This window comes from Petaurus breviceps, unplaced genomic scaffold (assembly GCF_028583685.1).
Source record: "Petaurus breviceps papuanus isolate PSGF00001 unplaced genomic scaffold, PetGlider_PUasm1.0 187, whole genome shotgun sequence".
In the NCBI taxonomy this organism is placed as follows: Eukaryota; Metazoa; Chordata; class Mammalia; order Diprotodontia; family Petauridae; genus Petaurus; species Petaurus breviceps.
In genome coordinates, this window is record NW_027185799.1 from 23,803,755 (window position 1) to 23,823,597 (window position 19,843).

The window sequence follows — 19,843 nt, forward strand, 5'->3', positions numbered from 1 at the left end:
ATTTTACTAATAATTTTTTTCTATGTTGGAAAAGTGGGCAAGTGCATTTGAGCTACTTATTTATAAAACTGATTTAAGCAGCACTGAGATCTGTACAGAAATGCCACCATCCACAATGTTTGATAAAATGGGAGGTTTTGCTCACTGTGCTGCAAAATGATGGAGGTGGCAATGTAGAATTGTAAGGGGGAAAAACTTTTTAAAATAGCATTATCTGCAATCATAGCTTGGAGCTGCCACCCAAGATCAGACCACTGCTCCATCAAGTTCACTCCCCAGCACAGAGCAGCTGCCAATGCCTGATGCTTCACAGGGTTTCAGTAACCTTTCACCCCAATTAGTACACCTGGCCACCCAAACAATCCTATTCATGGAGGGAGGAGCTACTTCCTGACCCCTGCAGTGATCAGACCATGCCCTGAAGGATGAAATATGATTATTCTATGTCAGTCAACCTGCATAACTACTGAGGCATCAAAAGTAAAGTGGGAAGTTATTGGAAAGGTAGAGGTGTGTGTGTGTGTGTGTGTGGAAGCTCCCCCTTCCAATTTCCAGAGAACACTAATAGGAAAAAACCTTTCTTCTATTTCATCTGTTACATCACTAGTTTGTTCATCTGAATTAAACTCATTGTTTTATATTAAATAGTCTATATCTAGAATAATAAACCTCAAAGGTGTGAGTGTATTTTGGAGGATCAATGGGCAAAGTGCAAGAAATAAAATGATAAACTTTGCCGTAAGGAGGAAAATCTGGAATATCTTTGAAACATATGGTGTCCACATATGCAAGTGCTGATACCATATATATGGTACAAAAAAAGTGGGATGGCTCATCAGAACAACAGTCTTACCACAGAGAATAGATTGCTAAGATAATGACAGGGACTTTTGCATTGGCTGAAAGCCAGGACTTTGGTAGTATAATTACTAGAAGGCTTTTAATGGCTAAAAGAAAACTGGCCCCTATTTTCTGCAGAGGAATTAATATTTCCAGGTAGCTGAGATATTCAGTATTAAGATATTTTATCAAGGCCTAGCAATTACAGCAGGCCTCCTGCAAAGATCAAGGCCCAGATTATTAATAAAATGAAACAAATACAAATTTCTACATGGACTTCAACAAATGTTTAGTGAGCATCTACTCTGGGCCAATTCTGGGCCACCAATGTTATCAGGGGAAAAAAAAAAATTAGTATTATACAGTTTTTGCTCTAAAGAGTTTATAGTCTAGTGAATACCAAAACCGTAAGTCAAACAGACACATTGCCAGTTGAAGGCATGCAAACATATATATTATTGTTATCAAACAGAAATGTTAAAAAGGGAATTCTCAGAGTTCTTTCACTTAGGGTTGTTTTAACATTGTGTGACTAAGAACTGTGAAAAGACTGTCAAAATGGTGACAAGTGAAAGACAGGCAGACTGGGGGGAAAGGGCCCACTTTACAGCCTCGCTAGCCTGGGAACACCTGTTAGCGGTGAAGAGATGTATTTGGCACATGTTAGCAGCACCCGCCAAATCACCCATCCTTGAGAGTTGAGTGATAACATGATCTTCTATCTGTGACTTTGGCTGTCATAAGCATATTTCCATGATCATCACTAGAAAGTTATCAAAGTACAGGAGGAAAAGAAGAGAAAAGACCATTTTGGGAAATGACTGACTCCTGTAGTCTTTTGGTAGTATTGTTTTGTGAATGGGAATCAGAGCTTAAGAGAACTTGGAAGAGGGCATCTAATCTAAGAGAACTGAAGTTGTCTGAAGGGGAGGCAGTATTGGTTCCCTTCCTACACTGTAGGCTATTGCTTTCTTGAATGTATACCAGCTCTGCAGGGGAGGCAGCATGGTCCAGATCTGGGGTTGAATCCTCGCTAGAGAAGTCAATATGCCTCTCTACATTTCAGGTTTTTCTTCAGTAAATGATGATTGTACTTGTAATATCTACCTCACAATTGTTGCAAAGAAAGTGCTTCATAAATAAATCCTAAGACACTATAAAAATGTGATGAAATGATTAAAATTTTAAAAACCACTCAAGTATCAATAGACGGAGACTCATGGTGGGAACCAGCAGGCTAAAACACATAAATAAGCAATTATAAAGTTGAAGTAGAGTAAATGATGACATCAAAGAAATATATGAATGAAAAGGAAGATGAGCTACTCCCATGGCAAGAATGGGAATGACCAAAGAACAGATCATTTGTTCCTTTGATATCTCTGTGATACTGAAAGAACCCAAAGAAAGTTTCCAACATGTAGGGTAGACTCCTGGTGGTGAAATTATGGGAGGGCCTGATCCATGAAGAGCATATGTGAATACATTTTGATTTGCATCATGGGAGGGTTGATAGTCATCTGAATATTTGCTAGTATGACGGAACAGACCAACAAAGAGGCACAATGGAGACTAAAGTGTCCCCATAAGAGAAGAGGACATCATTGTCATTACCAACTACTTTAGAACTCAAGGGTTTGGAAATTCACTCCAGGAGTATTGTGTCATTGTTTATCAGTGGGGATTTTGTTGCATCCTCTATCACAGGCAGGCAGCAGCGAGAGATGGAACTTAGAAAAACTAAAAACCTTGTGTGTTGCTCTAGGCATGTTTTTGTTTGCTGCTCAGCTCAGTTCACGGCAAGTGTTTCACTTTTAAATGGTTCACTTAGTGGGAAATGTAACTAACAAGTAAACAGAAACCAAAAAGGAAAAAGAAAGGCAAAATATACCCAGAGGAAAAAGTTTTCTGCTGTGGGAGCACTAGAACTGGCATTTCTAAAGTGCCAGCTGTCAGTATGTTTTGTTTTCAGTGGGTTTAAATATATACATGGGGGAGTGAGTAGAAGGACAAGTGACAGCCATTGCTTTGTACAATGCTTATTTTATGTTTTTATAGGCAATTGGGGTTAAGTGACTTGCCTAGGGTCACAGAGCTAATAAGTATCTGAGGATGGATTTGAACTCAGGGCCTGCTGACTCCAGGGCTAGTGCTCTATTCACTGTGCCACCTAGCTGCCCCTACAATGCTTATTTTAGAGGCAAGATGGGGCAGTGGAGAGAACTCTAGATTGGACATTAGAGGACCTAGGATTTAATTCTCCCTTCTACAACTTACTACTTGTGTAACCTTTGGCAAGTTACTTAATTTTAACTTCACTTTTAGCTTGCATCTTCTCTGTAAATGAAGGGATTGGCAGGTGGATTAGGAGGTTAATTCCAACTGTAACTCTTGAATAAATCCTACTATGGCTATTAGTTGAAAGAGAGAGCCTTAATATCAAATCAGAAGACCTGAGTTTGAGTCCCAAATCTACTGATTACTGGTTGTGATACCCTGGATAAATCACTCTTATTCTCAGTTTTCTATTTAAAATAAAAAACTGGGAGAGTTTTACATCATTATAAAATGAGGCAATAGAACCTCATAGGATCAAAGAGAAAGGCAGTGAAACCTCATAGATTTGTCATCAGGGAGACCTGGGTTCCAAAGTTCCTCTAATACTTTCTGACTATAGGACCCTAGGCAAATAACAGCCTCTAGGTACCTTAAACAAATAGCTTCCTTCTCCTCCTGGAGGTCTTTCCTGATTCAGGACTACCCACCCTGCTCCCCAATGTGAGGGACTCTCCCTCTGACCAAAAGTAGCTTTCCATTACTTTATGTGTGTTTTGTATTCATCTGTATATCTAAGAAATGCTGGAAAGAATGCCCTATTTGGAGTCAGAGGAGCTCTGTGCAAATCCCTGTTTTTCCACTTACAACCTGCGTGACATTAAGAAAGTCACAATGAGTGCCTTAGTTGACTCATGTGCAAAATTGATGATAAGATTATGATTAGCACCTAGGCCAATTGGTTGGTTGTAAGGCTCAAACGAGATAATGAATATAAAGCCCTTTTTTAAAAGTGCTATAAAAATTCCAGTTTTTAACATCTGAAGTCAGGGTTCTGTGTCATGAACCCCTTTGGCAAGTTGGTGAAACTTATGGATCACTTCTCAAAATAATGTTTTTAAATGAATAAAATATATAAAATTATAAAAGAAACTAATTATATTGAAATAGTTATAAAAAATCATTTTAAAGGAAATAAATTCATGGACCTCAAGTTAACCCTGATTCCAACTGCTCTATGTAAATATGATAGATTGTTATCTTGGCTATGATTCAAATGTGTTTTACCTGATTAGGGAAAGAAGAAGCCTTGCTCCCATTCCCTTGTGTAAGATGGCATATTTATCAAACTAGAAGATGATTTGAACCTGAAAGGGGGAGCTAACACATGTTAGGGAATAGAGACAAGATTTAAAAAAAATACTAACAGGCTGGAATGATATGCCAAATCTAATGAGGTAAAATGTAAAAGGGTCAAATATAATAGCCTATATTTGAATTTAAACAAATCATTTCTAGAAGGACAAGATGGAGGAGGGGATCTCATACCAGCTGGTCAAGTGAGAAGAATTTGGAGTTTGAGGTGGACAGCAAGCTCACCATGAGTCAACAGTGTGATATATACCAGCCAATAAAACAAATGAGATCAGGTTGCATTAGTCGCCACTTCAATGTACAGATCTGAACCCATCTGACCACCAACACTTTAATGTGGCCTGGCCAGACCACACTGGGAGAACTGTGTTCAGTCCTGCAGTTCTGAGTGCCACATTTTAGGGGGGAAAATTGACAAATGGAAGCATGTGCAGAAGAAGTCATTTATGTTGACAAGAGGCCTGAATTTCATGTCACATGAAAACAAAGTACAGGAGGCTAGGGATATTTAGCCTAGAGAAGATGTGATGGTTGTCTTCAATTATTTGGAAGAAGGATTAGAATTGTTGTTTTTGATGACAAAGGACAGAACCAGGAGTAATACAGAGAAATTACAGAGATGGATTTATGCTTTATTTGAGAGAAACTTCCTAATAATTGGAACTATCTGAAAGTGGAATGAACCACCTCAGGAAGCTAAGGGCTCCTTCTAACTGGAGGTCTGCATGAGGAGATGGGATGACAATACACATACATATACACATCTAATAGAGGGGATTCTTGGTCAAGTAGAAATTGGCTTCTGTGATTCTTTAATATACATTTAACCACTTGATGATGGTGGCTAGGTATCCAAACCTATTCATTAATAAAGACAAGATACTGTCCACCACATTGTCATGCTCTCCACTCAAGAGGGATATAATATCAAACTCTCCATGGCTGTCAGAGAGATAGCTACCTCTCTCCACTACCTCTTCCCCTTTTTCATTTGGCAATATTTCTTTATGCAGCCTTAATTTCAGGTGCGTATTTTTATCCAATCAGACTCTTGGCTCCATGCCCTCACCCAATGGAAAACCTCTGCTCTTCTTCCTATCGCTGTTATGTTTCAGAAGAGTTTACTCAAAAAGCATGGCTAGAACATGATATACAGTTCTTTAATCATAACAATGGAAGAAGAGGAGGAATAAATCCAAATTTAATCAACAGTGGGAGTTCTTCACCTGAAGGTTCTTCCCAGACAAGGTATTCCCAAGCCCCTTTTGTCATATAGGCCAGACAAAACCTTCAGGGTCCAAAGAAATTTAGTTTAGACATTTAAATTCAAAATTCTCCTTTGTCTGCAGACAAGCCAAAACCCAAAACTCAATACTGCCCTAGATCCTCCCACAGTGAGCACAATGCCTTGCCCATGCTGGGCCCTAAGTAAATGTTTTGTTTCATTGAGTTAAATTCAGTCCTATCAACAGGGTGTAGTGGAAATGAGTACCAGATGTGGAACCAAGAGGTTGGGATGCTAATCTTGATTTTGATGGTTACTAGTTTTAAGATTATGAACATATCACTCCTTTTTTCTGGGCCTCAGTTTCCACATTTGCAAAATGAAGGCATTGGATTAGATGTTCTTTTAGATCCTTTGCAGTTCTAAGCCTATGACCCATTAACCTCTTTTAGCTTTTCTCTTTGACCTTCATCTTAAAATAGGACACCACACTCCACTCGGAAACTCTATCAAGAGATGTAGTTGTTACAAGATGTAGAAACTCCTTCCCTTAACAATATGGGTCAAATAAAAAATTGTATCTGAACTCTGCAAACACCTAAATGTTCCAGATGCACTTCAATGTAGTTTTATTTAATCTACAAAGCTATGTGAATTTGTGGGCCAAGTTAGAGCTGACATTTCTCTACCTGAATACTCCTGCAGGATTAAGCTCTCCTAAAAATCCTCCATTTATGACACCCCCAAATTTTACTCTGGTAGGAACATCATTCTCTCCAGAGGTATATTTCTTTATAATTCATCAAGGTCTGCTGATCTTCACAAGTTGTTACAAGATTTGCCTTCACTATCAGGTTTTCCCCTTATATTAGTTTAGTTTTTCATATTCTATTCCAAGACTCATTTTATTTCAAACACAAACCCATCAATGCATATTTTAGTTAATTGAAATAATAAGCAATCGTCTGCTGTTGTCTGGTCAGCCTCTTTGTTCCCCAAAAAACATGTTTAACTTCTTTTGTTTGATTCACTACCTTTCAATGTTTTAGAAGCAGGTTGGGCAAGATTTTGGAGAAAAAATATTGGAGGACAATGAAATAGGCTAAATAACAATCTCTCTGTGAGTCTCGGGCAAATTTTGAAAATTCCTGATGTGAGAAGTTGTAATGTGCTACAGATTTTGGAGGTGCTCAAATTTTATTCCGATTCCAATTTTTGCTTTCCTTTTGCATTTCCCTTTTGCCTACGATTGAGTCCCTGTAGAGGTGAGTATGAAGTAGTGAAGAGTACAGAATTTGGAGTCAGAAGACCTGTATTTAGATCTTGAGACTGCAACTTCTACTATCTGTATGACTTTGCACAACTTGTTTCCCTTCTCTGCCTCAACTTCCACATCAGGAAGATCAGATGATTGAACTCATTACTACCTAAGATCCTTTCTGTCAGTAAATGCTATTAAGAATCATGCCCAGGTGATTTATTTTGGAGGTTCACATGAACTTGTTGAAGGCAGAAGAGGTAATAAGGTAATACTTTCCTTAACATTAAGCACCAAATGCTCCCTACATTGATTCTGTGTAAAGCCAGCAACCATGATTCAGAGAAATGAAATGTCCCACAAATAAAATTTATGTATACATAATAGAATCTTTTGCAAGGTATTTGGAATAAACAATAATGGATGGTAAGACTAAAATCATGGCTCCTAGTTTCCTAAGTGCTTTCCTTTGTGAAAGATAATGTTCCTGGGATTGTAGAGATCTCCAGTCCTATGCAAGTTGATAAACCAGACCCTATAAAGCAGAACATGGGGGCCTGGTTATTGGATGGAAGCAGCAAAATGCCTTCCTAGTTTCTCCTTTATATACAGACCCATCTCTGAGAGGTGTTGGTGATGCTTCATCAATTTTCTCATTTCTCAGAAAGTTTAGGGGTATGATTAGTAGGGAGACCTGTCACTCCTCCTCCCAGAGTTCAAGTTTTGGGATCCAACAAGAATGCAAAGAATAAAGGTTCCATGAAGTTTGTCCATGGACAGAAATTCTCAAGTATGAACCCTTCCGAGCCAGCCTTCAGTCTTTAAAGCATGCAATACATAGGCTGATCAATCACAAATCAGTCTCACCACTCACTGATCTGCTCCCATTGGCATTGTGACTCTCCCAGTATATCTGACTCTGCCTGGATGTAAACCTTGCTTTTGTCTTTTCCTGTGAATATCATTACTCTCCCTGAACCAGCTTTGTCAGATTCTACCTAATGCCTGGCAAGTGGCCACAAGCTCTTAGTACAGCCACCTCTACACCTGCCCTCTGTCCCCCTCTTGAGGAGAGGACTCACACTCAGCAACATCTGCAGACTCACTTCTACCTAGTCCTCTCCAGACCCATAATCCCAGAAGACCCATGAGGTGTATGCTACAACCTCAGAGAAAAAAAATAGACCCATCAACCAACTCTTCTAAGCACCTGATTATTAGAATGTGTAAGCCATTGTATTTGGCTCTCCAGTGAGAGTTCTGAAATATAATGTCAACCCGAGTGGGGAGCCATAAAATGTGAAGTCAAAAGGCTGACTGAGTTGTCAACGGAGGTTTCATTACTAACTCTGATGTGCTACTTGGCATTTACCCAGACAATCTGAGGCTATGACATTAACATGTGGTTCTTTATGTGAATCTGAGCCTGGCTGCTTTACTGGAAAAGATGGGAGGATAAGGCAACAACAAAACTAAAATATTCTGATTTCTCCTGTAATCGATTAGGAAAAGAACAGCTGAATATTGTGTGTGTGTGTGTGTGTGTGTACAAGGTATGCTATGTGTATGTATATATGTATTCAAACATATTTATGCAGAATTGTAGTTATAAATGTACATATAAGTACACACATAGCAAATGTGCATGTGTGATTATATATACATATGTACTTATGTTGGCCCTCTGTGGCAGACTTTTGGGAGAACATGGATGAGAGTCTTGTAGGATGAGAAGGCATGGATGGATGGCGGTCTGCATCATTGGGAGGAATTCCCAAATTAATAAGATCCCAGATTAAGTATCAAGAATTTTATGATATCTATCATAGTCCTATTCCTTTAAGTCATACTTTCTCAACCTGGGGTTCATAAACTTATTTTAAAATATTTTGATATCTATATTTCAATATAATTGGCTTCTTTTGTAATTCTATTTATTGTTTTTATGCATAAAAATGAGATGTTATAGGCTTTGCCAAAGGTGTCCGTGACACACACAAAAAATTAAGCACCCCTGCTCTAAGCCTATGAATGATAGAATAGTTGCTAATCTTCACAGGTGAAGTGGGTTTCCTCACTGAGAATTCCCCATACCTATGAATGAAACAACTAAATAAATAAACAAATTTCACTGGAGTATAGATTTAAATCTAGAAGGAACCTCAAAGGTCATTTAGTCCAATTCCTTTATTTTGTAAATAAGGAAGCTGAGAGCCAGGGAAGTTAAGTGACTTGTACAAGGTCATACAAAGAGTCTCAGAGGTAGGATTTGAACTCAGGTCTTGATTCTAGAGCTAGTATTACCCCCATCATGCTGACAATGTCTTAAAACTATTCCAATATCTCATCATTTCTGAGAGAGATGACTGAAGGCACTGCTGCACCAGCTGATCACAAGCTTTGTCAGGTTCTCAATAAGTGGGAAGGGTTGCAAGTATGGCCATAGTGATGGACTATATCTGCTTTCTGAGAGAGCGTGCTAGCTAAGTCTGGGGAAGCTCATCACCAACGAGATCATTTTTTCAGCCGTTGCAATTTGTGAAAATGTTTACTTTGGCATAAAGGGGTTTTGATCTATGTCACCAGAGGGAGTACCCACACTAATAAAACCATAGATCCTTGAAATAAATATACATAATTGGGCTTCCAACCAAATCGAGAGTGTTTTACATGTGGCTACATATGTGGAAGGAGAAGTAACTTTCAATTGTTGGAGAGAATGATGCATGCTTGCTTATGGGACTAAAGGAGTGGGGTCCAGAGTTTCTGGGATAGAGAGACATTGGTTCCAGTGACTCTTCAGGAGACACCTACATAGAAAGAAAATCTGCTAACATGTAAGAAGAGAGCTTGTCAGTATGTCCCTGATTTCTAGTTTTCTTCCACAGAGATTGCTAGAATGGACCTTCTTGGGTAAGAATGGATCTTCTCTTGGTGGGATCTGAAATCTCATCTTGCTTCTAGATAAAGAATATACATGTATAATCTTTGGTATAATCTGCATAACTTCTCCAGTTTCTGTTTGATATTTACTTGAATAAATGGGTTTACTCAATATGCACTATTTATGATGATCTTTTGTGCAACCAGCATTTGGTGGAAAGGTGCTAATCAGGTGAGTGAATGCTAAGGGCTACCCTCCACCTAAAGAGTGGCCAGGGAAGCTTTCCATCTGAACCAGACTTGTACCCCTAGAGTATCAATAGTTGAGGGGGAAGTTAGATATAATTCTAGTCTGATATCTTTCCTGGAGATAGATGAAGGAAAAAGTAAGTGCCTGGCAACGTCCCTTTTCCCTGTTCCTCTAAAGGCTGACATCACAGCCTCTCTTGGAACAGGGTGGCAAGATTCCAGAGATACCTACATGTGCTCCCCATTTGAGCCATATCTTTGTATACTTATAGTGAACATATCAAAAACTTACACGAGAATATATGTAACATGTATACATACCTCTATTCATGTCTTTCCTCAAATGCCCAAAGAGATCTGTGATCTCATCAGTCTGAGAGTTTCCTCCCATCCATGTGCTCCCACAAACTCCCCTCCATGCTTTCTCCCAACACTATAAGTATAAGAGCATTCTGTCATCCTTTACCCTCACCACATAACCAGCCCATCTTATCTTTCTGTCATATGATTCTCTAATAACAGCCTTTATTCCCGTCCTTCAGGATTCCTCATTGCTCACAGTCACTATGTGCCTTTCCAGTCAGTCAATAAGAATTTATTAAGCACCTACAATGTTCCAGGCACTGTGCTAAGTATTGGGATACAAAACAAGGCAAAGACAGTGCCTACCCTTGAGATCATAATTTAGTAGAGGACAACATGCAAACAAATATGTATAAATGAGTTACATAGAGGATAAATAGGAAGAAATTAACGCAGGGACAATATTAGAATTAAGAGGGATTAAGAAAAATTTCCTGTGAAAGATGAAATTTTAGTTGGAATTTAAAGGAAGCCATTAGGTAGAATTGAAGAGAGAGAGCATTCCAGACATGGGAGGTAGACAGAGAAAATGTGTGGAGCCAAGAGATGGCATTCGTGGAACAACCAGGAGGCCAGTGTTACTGGATCAAAGAGCATGTGGTAGTGAGTGAGGTGTAGGAAGACAGGAAAGGTAGGAAGAGGCTGGGTTATGAAGGGCTTTCAATGCCAAACGGAACGTTTCATATTTGATCTCAAAGGCAATAGGGAGCCACTGGAGCTTATGGAGTAAAGGGGGAGAGGGTCACACCTGCACTTTAGGCTTTAGGACCATCACTATGGTAGCTGAATGAACGATGAATTGCAGAGGGGAGACACTTGAGGCAGACAGACCCACCATCAGGCTCTTGCAATAGTCCAGGTGTGAGATGATGAGGGCCTGCCCCAGAGACAGTATCAGAGAGAAGGAAGCATATTTAAGAAAGACTGAAAGAGGATATTAGCAGGCCTTGGCAACAGATTGGATATGGAAGGGGAGAATGGGGAGAGATAGTAAAAGAGTTCAGGATGACACATATGAACCATTGCTCTCTGTGTGACAATCACCCTTGTGCTCAAAGGCAGTAGGTCTCTCTGCCATATAGCAATGCCAATAAAATGTTTCTTTTGAAAAGAAGAGCCTTTGCTGTTATCAAAAGCTCAGACTTGGTAAAAGCGCTTTGCGATTTACCAAAAGTAACCCAGCCTACTCTCTTCTACCTTATAAAATCTGGACCCGTCTCACTGGACATCTATAATGTCTGTCCCAGATATACATAATATTGGACAAGTTCCATATTGTGTCCATTCAGATGCATGTTGAAACCTAGGCAACAGACATTCTTCATCCATTTGTTCTTTCTAGTGTGGGTGGACAGGCCATACTCCTTTGAGTGATCACAGATCTTTTCCAGAAGTATTTGTAATGTCAAAACAATGTTACTTGCAAACAGGAGCATCCACAGGGAATCCCTCCTTGACCTGGACTTTGGGCTGGATTTCCTCCATCACTGTGAATATTTTTGGCAAGCATGTATCTCCCTTAAAAAAAAAATCTCTTGCCTGTTGTTGATTATCAGAGGGTCATTGAACAGTGTTATGTCTGTGTTATTATGTCTTCCAGGGAATCTTGAACGATATTGATATGTGGATAGGGACAACTTAATAGAAAAGATCTTTTAAGATAGAGCATTGTTCAACTGAAAATCCAATGCTTTTTCATAATCAACAAATAGTACATACAATGGGATTTTATATTTTCTACCTATTACATTTTATATTTCAGTTTAATTGTGAGATAGTTAAGAGGGTGTCCGTTGTTGAATATCATTTGAAAAAACTTCCTGGTTCCTTAATAATACTCTCCTGAAGGGTGCCCTCAATTTATTTAAAGATGGATATCATAATTTGTATAGATTCACCATATAGATCAGTAGTTGTTGATATATTTTTTAGTCCCTTTCTTTTGAAATCAAAAAAGGTTTGAGATTTTCCCATGCTTTTGATATTTTTCCTCTCCTTTAGATATCTTGTAAATTGGTCCCTCAACGCCATCAAAATTTTGCTGTCTCCAGCACAAATTTCCTCCTATATATACTTTATTCAGTCCAGCTGCTTTTCCCATTTCTGTTCTCTATCCCTGTACACAGCTAAGGGACTATGATGTTAGGGTCCAGGTGTGGTGTTTCCATTATTCTTGATGGTGAAGAGTTTGTTATAATATTTTTAGCAAATATTTTCCATTTTTCTTCTACCTATAGTCACCTTTCCATTTTCATTCTTGAATACCCTTGGTATAACTTTGCTTAGTCCAATATTTTGCCAAGCTTTCTTTAGACTTGTTTTTTACCCTCTACTGCTTCTCTCTTCTTTATGAGATTATAGTACTCATAATCATTCATCATCCCTCATAAGATTTTACAGATGAGTTTACACTCTGATGTTCTCTCTTTTTCTCTCTCTGGGTCTCTGTCTCTGTCTCTCTCTTGTCAAAGGTACTTTCTGGGCTCCTTTTGGTTCCTTTGTCATAGCAATTAATTTACATTGGTTTAATTTCTGGATAAAATTATCATAATTAGTGTTGATGTCATTTTTGTTGTCCATTTCTAATTTTCTATAGCTTAATTAACCCAGGGTTAATGTTCCTTTGCATAGGTGGAGGAGAAGGTTCGTGAATAGAGAGCACTGGAGATAACAGTAGTGGGTTTTTTTATATGCATTGGTTAGTTGTGCTGATTTTTTTCCTTTCTACATCTTAAAATTTTGTTGTTGTTATAAAGGATAGCTTTCTGGGAGAGAGAAGGAGGAAGGACACAGGAAAAAAATGTAGGCATTATAAATAAAAATCTATTGAAAAATTTTAAAATTCATGTTCTCAATTGTATGCCATAATTTTTATTACTATTCTTTCTTCTTCTTCTTCTTCTTCTTTTTTTTTGCTTTTTGGAGGGCAATTGGGGTTGACTTGCCCAAAGTCACAGGGCTAGTAATTGTGTCAAGTGTCTAAGGCCAAATTTGAACTCAGGTCCTCTTGACTCCAGGGCCAGTGTGCCACCTAGCTGCCCTTTCTTTCTTTTTTTTTTTTAAATTATTAAGCAATCAGGGTTAAGCAACCTGCTCAAGGCTACACGGCCAGTTATTTCTGGATGTGGTGCTGAGTGTCTGAGCCCGGGATTCAATCTCCAGGTCGTCCCAACACTGGAGCCAGTGCTCCCACTCGCTGAGCCACCTGGCCGCCCCTTTCTTCTTTTTTAATATAAATTCTGAACATTGATCTGAGAAGTCAAAGGTCTGAGTATGCACCAACAGGGATGTTATTGTTCAGCTGTTTTCAGTCATGTCTGACTCTTAGTAACCCCATTTGAGCTTATGTTGGCAAAAAATACTGGGGCAGTTTGCTATTTCCCTCTCTGGCTCATTTTACAGATAGGCAAACTTAAGGCAAATAGGGTTAAGTGACTTGCCTTAGGGTCACATAGCTAGTAAGTATCTATGACCAGAACTGAACTTGGGTCTTCCTGACTCCAAGCCTGGTGCTCTATCCACTATGCCACCTAGCTGCCCTTACTGATAGGGATAACTCCCAAGTCCAGAATAAGTCTTTTCCTGTTTGTTGAAATATAGTCAGTTTTATTCTTTGTGATGTTTTCAGTGCTTGCCATGTTTAGCACCTACCAGTTCTGTTTTTGAAGAAAGTTTTGTGAAGGCACACAACCTTACAGGAAACTCTATTCTCCATCAGCAATTCCCCTTGGATTCAACTACCTAGAACATCCTCAGTTCCTCCTAGTTCCCAAGACAAGTGGACCCCATGAAATTCCATCAGGGTACATACTCAGGTTTTGATAGTCAACTCTCCCTCAGTTGCCTCTCCCCTTTGATTGGAGATAGAGCATTAAACTCCTCCCAAAGCCTTCCATTAGAGAGAGCTCATAACATTCCAGCTGAATCTGAATCTCAGCAGCTCTCCTTTGCTTCTACTCCACAGAAGACCATACTTCTGGTGCCTACCATATTCCACCCTCCCCCCCCCCCCATCATATCTGGTGCCTACCCCCTTTCTCCCAACACCATACCTTGGTGCTCAACTCCCCAACCCCACTTTTCACTTTCCTTTTGTGCATTGTCTTCCCCTTCAGGGCAGATACTGGCTCTTTTGCTTATTTAATTCTCCAGGTCTTAGCACAGTGTCTAGGACATATCAGGTGCTTAATAAATATATATTGAATTAAGTTGAAATAGAGGTATGAGACTTCTGAATAATCTATTCTATCTTTGACCTCTCACATTTCTTTCTTCTGAATCATACTTCCCTTATATTTCTCTCCATCTTCATCTTTTCATTAGTACTACAGTACTCAGTTACTGATTTTTATGTCCAGTTTCTTTTATCTTTTGGGTCCCAATAAACGCCACTCTGATAACTTCTTCCATTCCCTCTCCAATGCATGACCAATCCTTCCAGCGAGATGCAATTTCCATCTTTATTCTTGTTCTGTTTGTAGGGAGGATGTCAGATTCAAATGGTCCTTAGCATCTTGTGATAGGTCCACTCATTAGTCAGTAGACAAGGAGCTCACATTTAGAGGACCAACAGTCAAATTAAAGCTTCTTGATAGTCATATTACTGGGTGACCCTTAGTACTGTCTACTTGCTTTTCTCCTATTCTGCCATCATCAGTGCAGAGATAAAAATGTGCTCCACAAGATGGAGGGTCATTTTGTATTTTTCCCTGTATCATGGATTATCATAGCCAAAAAAGTTGCATTAACTGTTGTATTTCTATGTCTTTAGGTAGGTTTGTCCTTGAAAAAGAGCTACTCTGTTCATGAGGCCATATTCAAAGCCTTTCCAGAATGGTACAGCTTGCTGCTACCTGTGTTCCACTGATATAACCTCTCAGTACCCAAGATTACCTGCATGACCTGAGGAAGTCCAGGAAGAGGACTTTGGGGAAGGTATATACTCACATACACAAATGGTGTGTGTGGAGGGGAGGGGGGTGTACACACACACACACACACATATACACACACACATACACACAGACATGCACACACATTCACTCTACTGTAGGGAAGAATTCAAAAATAAAATTCAGATAACTTTGCTTCATTGACTGTATGTCATTTTTTTCAAGGTATCTTTCAAATAAGCCAGCATATGCAATCTTAAAGATCTAAATGCCTGCAAAAAAAAACAAAAAATAAACGTGAATTACTGCCCAAGACCCTTGAGGGTTAGCAATATTTTTAAACTGAAATTAGTATTTCTGTTTTATATAACAGAGCAAACTGATGGTGTTTTTCAATTCAGAAGAGATGGCTTCCAAACATATAGCTGTATCCAAGGTTTTGGCTGCTTTTTGACAACACATGACATAAATCCTGCTTAGGGAATAATTGTCTGGGATGATGCCGAGTTACCAGGTCATTTAAATCGATGCTGTGTGCTATTGCACACTTAAAATTATTTACACTGCTCTTATCTCAGCTACAATCTGTTCCCTATCACTAATGCAGTGGAGAGCAATTTACTCCAGAATACTGAAGTCCTTCTGATTTCATTTTGGCTTCCACATCTGCTGCTGTGAGCAAAAGCCCTAGAAATAAAAACCTATTAGAGAAGCACATGGAGACTTCAAGGAAAGTGGATTTAAGAGGAAACACCCAGGAATTTTCTCAAGTTTTGTTTCTGACAGTTTGTTCTAATTAACTTTAATGAGTGCTCATAGTTGTTCTTTTGAGAGATGGGGAAGAGATTTTGCTGTTTTCCACTCCTTCCCTCTAGGATTGAGTTAGAGATCATTCTTTTGGTGGTTTGCACTTGAATTGATGGTTCGTCCACATTACTGCCACTAACAGAGGCACAAGCGATTTGTAAAAGGTATGAGAGCTCCAATTCTACAGAATTCAAAAAATTTGCAAACCCCTGAAGACAGTTAACCTAAAAGTGTCTTTTGAATTTCAATGATCTCAATATAATTAACCCAATACAGTTCAATAATAGGTTTGAAATAACTGCTATTTGCAAAGCCTTGGGTAAAGACCTGGAGATTCAAAGACAAAAAAAAATCCACTTCTCTCCAGGACTTTATGTTGGTATGCATGTTATTCTTCCAAAACAGTAGCAGGTTTTTACTATGAGGAGCCTTTAGGAGGGAAATTGGGGGGGGGGGGGAGAAATCTCCACAAAATGTGGTTATTTTTCAAAATCCAAATGTAGCCCCAAGAAACAAAAATTAGGAGTATGGTATAGTATTAAAAAAAAACCCTAGAGGAGACAGGAGATCTGAGTTTGTACCCTAGACATGACATTTACTACCTCCAACCCAGTAGGGAGAAATGCCTTGGGTCTTCATCTCCCCATCCAACCCTCTGCCATGTAGCATATGAGTACATGATCCTCCTGCTTCTTCTTTCAACTGAATCTATTTTTACCTGCCTTAGGTGAAGACATATTAGAAATAGCTACAACTTTGTGAGGTTGGAATGGTCTGAAAAGGGATTTGATAGAAAATGAATGTTCTGTGCAGGCTCCAAATCAGAGAACAGGGCCCTTCCATTACATGATATAATTTCTTTTCAGAATAAGGCCCCCCAGCCTCTTCCACATGGGCTATTAGCAAGCAGGGCACACTGTGCATTCACTGAGGATGGAGTTCCCAGTGTCCTGCCTCTTACCTGAGAACATACAGAGCATATATGCACAAAATAAATACAAGGTAGTATAATGGAAATGCAAATTTAAAGATCTTCCCTGCCCCTAGGCCCTTTGATAGGCTTAAGAGACTCTTGAGAACCTTCCTTGATTTGAAAATATACTCTGCCTCCTAATAGGCTGAATGTGGTCACATGGAGCCTGTGGCAGGAAGCTTGGTTTTCAGGAATGCCCACACCTTGATGCTGTGTGATTGGGCAGTGGGTCAAGAGGGTTGTTACATTCTCTGACCCAGGAGAAGGCTATATAATCCCTGATGTGAGGCTTTGCTTTGGGGGCTCACTTTAAGAAGTGTTCTGTGATTTGATCAGATGAGACTTTGAGAAGCCGTTGTTGAGAGCCCCCCGGCTTTGAAAAACCCAGATGTTGGTGGTAACTGTAATTTGGTATGGATATAATGGTTGGACAGTTTGGAAACCTGTCTGCTTGATCTCTTTCTGTGTCTTGATAATTCTGTCTGTATACTCTGAAGTTCGGGGTGCTGACCTTTTCCCCCTGAACTAGGTAAACGATATATGTTTGACTGATTAAAGTAAGCTTGTTAACCCATTTTGAGTTGCTTTCCTTTATCAAAGCAGATCCAAGAACCTGTGTTGGCAGCCACCCTGGGGACACTGGGGTGCTTGCTGCTACAGGTAGTTAAATACAAGATGGGGGAGGGGTGAAGGAGGATACTAGTCTTTGGGGGATCAGATAAAGCTTTATGTAGAAGGTGATGCTAGAGCTGTATCTTGCAGTAAGTGAGGGATTTACATGGCATAGAGAATGAGGAGTACATTCCAGGTGTAGATGATAGCCAGCACAAAGGCACAGAAATGGGACATAGAGTACTCTGGGAGAGGGCTCAGAGAAAAGGATAATTTGACTTAACCATAAAGTATGAGAAAGGAAATAATTTATAATGTCACCTAAGCTAGATAGATTTGTCAATATAATGAAAGTCTCCAAATCCTAGGAACAAAAGAGCATATCTATAAATCAAATGATCAGAAACACTTCTATATCCTATAGTTATCCTATACTCCATAGTTAATTATACCCTATAGTTATGCCTATGGGATATCCTATAGTTCTATATATGCACAGTTTATTTCATTGTATTGGCCACATCTTTCATATTATAATCCTTTACTGAATATTCTGTCATTAATGCCGTTTTATTGTTATTGTAGCAACTGGATGGCACAGTGGATAGATCCCTGGTTTTGGAATCAATAAGACATGGTTTCAAGTATTTCCTTTGACATGGACTAGCTGTCTGTTTCTGGGTAATTCAATTAATACCTGTCTGCCTCAGTTTTCTTAATTATAAAATGAGGATAATGATAAAACCTGCTTCCCAGGTCCATTGTGAGGATCATATGAGATAATATTGTGAAGTGTCTGGAACAATGCCTGGTGCATAGTAGGTACTCATTAAATGGTTTTCCTTTCTGCCTTCCTGCCTTCCTGCCTTCCTTCCTGCCTTCCTTCCAATGAAATGCTATCAATGAAGATTTACCATTGTTCAGTAATTTATAGTCTTAGAGTCTTTTCCAGGATTCACTGAAAGCTGAATGACTTGTCCAGAGTGAGATGGCCAGTATGTAGTAAAGGCAAGACTTGAACCCAACTCTTCCATACTCTGAGGTTGCCTCTCTTACATTATTCAAGACAAATTCCCAAAATGGCTCTCAAATGCATGAGTTTCTTCCTTTCACTTAAGGTTGTAGAAGGTTTGTCCCTCCACTGTCACATAGATTCCATTTCCTCTACTTTAGTTAATGGTATTTGTGGGAATGAAAACCATCATCTTATGGCTTCATAACTTTCTAGTTATATGAGCTTTTTTGAATTGAGTAAGGATGTTCCATGGATTCCAGATGCAATGTTCAATCGCTAAGCCTACATTCAAAACCTTTCCATTCTGGAATCTCTAAAAATTTGTGTTTTGCTGGTCCAGCTTTCATGGATCCAAGGTGACCATTGTGTCACCATGGAGCATCAGAGTAGAATTGAAGGGCAAATTTAATCACTTAGATTGTCCCATATAGAAATTCTGTCAGGGGTTCTGAACCATGTGTTTTGAACCCCTTTGGTGGCCTGGTGAAGCTTAATACCACTGGGGTTTGTTGTTTACATTAGTAATTGAAAAGAAAATGTTAAATTTTAGTTAGAAGGTAATGAAAATAAAGATGGAATTTTTTTTCTTCCATCCAAGTTCTGGGGCCCCTTAACATCTCTCCAGGGATCACAGGTTAAGAATCTCTGCCCAAGGTGCTATGTATTTCTGATAATGAGTACTGAATGTTCTTCTTACAGCTAATAAGACTAATTCACTAATCAGAGAAAACTTTGTTTTTTCATCCATAGTCATAGAATTGGTTTGTTACAAGGCACAAAACCAAACTGCATTACTTAAAGTTGTATAATATAGAAGTCCTAAACATTGGAATGGGAAGAGCATTGAACCTGGTGTCAGAAGATCTGACTAGCAGAGCATTCTATCAAAAAATAACACTGTGACCTTCAGAAGTCACTTCCTTTCTTTGGGCATCACTTTCTTTACTTATAAAATAATGGGATTAGACTACATAGTCTTTGAGGCTCTGGCATCGACCCTAAAACATAACAAATTTGTTTAAACATTCCATTTACAGAGTACTTCTGCAATAACCATGACCTATTACTATAGCACAAAAGTGCATATTTAATGAAGATCTTATATATAACATTTAATGAACATTTGCTATATTTATTCTATGATACCTTCCTTAATTTTTTTCTTTCCAATGTCCTATAAGGAATGGGTTGTCAACTAGTTTTGGTTTTTGGTTTTTTTCAACCTTGTTTTGTGTAAAGGTCCTTTCTTAAAAAAAAAAAAAACTAGTCATTAAAAGTTGCCTTCCTAACCCTACAG